The sequence below is a fragment of the Globicephala melas genome, chromosome 4, assembly GCF_963455315.2.
Source record: "Globicephala melas chromosome 4, mGloMel1.2, whole genome shotgun sequence".
Taxonomy (NCBI): Eukaryota; Metazoa; Chordata; class Mammalia; order Artiodactyla; family Delphinidae; genus Globicephala; species Globicephala melas.
This window is the reverse complement of record NC_083317.1, coordinates 8,854,606-8,856,644: the sequence shown is the minus strand read 5'-3', so window position 1 is coordinate 8,856,644 and position 2,039 is coordinate 8,854,606.

Sequence of the window (2,039 nt, the reverse complement as noted above, 5' to 3'; positions counted from 1 at the left end):
TCACCCAGCTGTTTCCTTCCACTTCCTGCTTTCTTTTTTTTTTTTTTTTTTTTTTTTTTGCGGTACGCGCGCCTCTCACTGTTGTGGCCTCTCCTGTTGCGGAGCACAGGCTCCGGACGCGCAGGCTCAGCGGCCATGGCTCACGGGCCAGCCGCTCCGCGGCATGTGGGATCTTCCCGGACCGGGGCACGAACCCGCATCCCCTGCATCGGCAGGCGGACTCTAAACCACTGCGCCACCAGGGAAGCCCCCACTTCCTGCTTTTAAGCAAGATCTACTGTGGCTTTAACAGCTAAATCGCGAGAGGCGGTGGCTGTTTTCTTCAGTTTGCGCCTGAGTCCTGCCCTCGTCAGCACAAACTGTCAGCATGCAGAGAAAAGAACTCACTGGCCTGGATCCCTTACATAAGTTCTATACTTTCCCTCTGGTTTAGGCTCTGAGAGACACTGTAACAAGTATGGCCTCAGTTAAGAAGCTGTTTGTGTGACTTCTCTGGCGGTCCTGTGGTTAAGAGTCCGCGCTTCCATAGCAGGGGCCATGGGTTCGATCCCAGGTCGGGGAACTAAGATCCCGCACGTGCTGCATGGCGCGGCCAAAAAAAAAAAAAAAAAAAAGCTGTTTTAAGAACAAATGCTTAGTGATGATTGTCCGGGGTCCACACTCCAGCCTCTTTTCTTAACACCCCAAATGACTTGTGTCGCCTTCCGTCATAGAAGGTTACCTGGAAAGGCATTTCAAGTGTAATAGCAAGTCTTTGTAATAACTCCAGGTCTCTCTGCCTTTGGTCGGCGCCCGTGGCAGGTCTGAGAAGCGCCTGCTTGGGAAGAGTGCAGTGCTGGGTGTTGGCCCTCCAGGCCCTCCTTCCCTCTTCTGTCCCCATGTCCTGCTGCCCACCAAGTACACGGAGCTGGCAGCACCCGTGCTTCCCAGCCTGGCCCTGCTCCACATCGCCAGCGGGGCTTTACAGACAAAACAAAATAAAACCAACTCAAGTCTAGGCTCGTGACCCCGGAATCAGCTTCTAAAGGTGAGGGAGACACCCAGCCGGGCATGTGCATTGTAAAAACCCGAGCGATTCAACGGGCAGTCAGCACTGAGAACTCGTAGGAGTTGTGAAATCTGAAGATACACCAGTGACGGGCAGTTGAAGTTCTTTGAGCTCATTGGTTTCGTAAGGAACCTCCATATTCAGCTACTCAAGAAGAGGGTGGATCTTGAAGAAAACTTTGCCCCCCAGGTCCAGTGTCACTGCTGCTAACCCAGCAGTTACAGGAATGAGGAGACACTGTGTTACTGGAGCCTCCCCCAAAGCCAGCGCCGCACAGTGGCCTCCCGCCTCCTGAATGTGGTTGCGGAAGTGATGAATTTCGATTCCTGATGGAACGAGTACTCCAACGAGCCACTAGAGGGCGATATTGCTAGGCCTTCGCTCCACTGTCACATTTATTAACTAATTTCATGCATTTTTAAAAAAGATTTTTAATCCCATTGTTATGGAAGTAGTGTATTATACATTACGATACATTTTTCATGTTTATTACTTTCTAGGTAATTAAACGCTATTTTGTTGTTCCAAAGAGTTCTATAAATCCAAGTCATATGCTGGCAGAACACTCCGGAAGTGTTTCACACACATATAAGCTAGATTTAGAAGGTATTTATATTCAGTGTAGTCAAAGGTATAATGCGTTGGAAGACAGTAACCTCAAAAAGGTTTTTAAATTTTTGAACCAAAAAAATACAGTCTTAATGACATTTCTCTACGTTAGCAACAAATGTAACATCCGCCGTGCCTCACAACTACACAAAGATATACGCACAAAGGTTTGTTGCACTATCTTGAAATGGAAAACAGGGCTGAAAATCATCCAAGTGTCTACCAAAAGGAGATTAATTAAATTACAGTATAGCTGGTCTTCCCTGGTGGCGCAGTGGTTGAGAGTCCGCCTGCCGATGTGGGGGACACGGGTTTGTGCCCCGGTACGGGAGGATCCCACATGCCGCGGAGCGGCTGGGCCCGTGAGCCATGGCCACTGAGC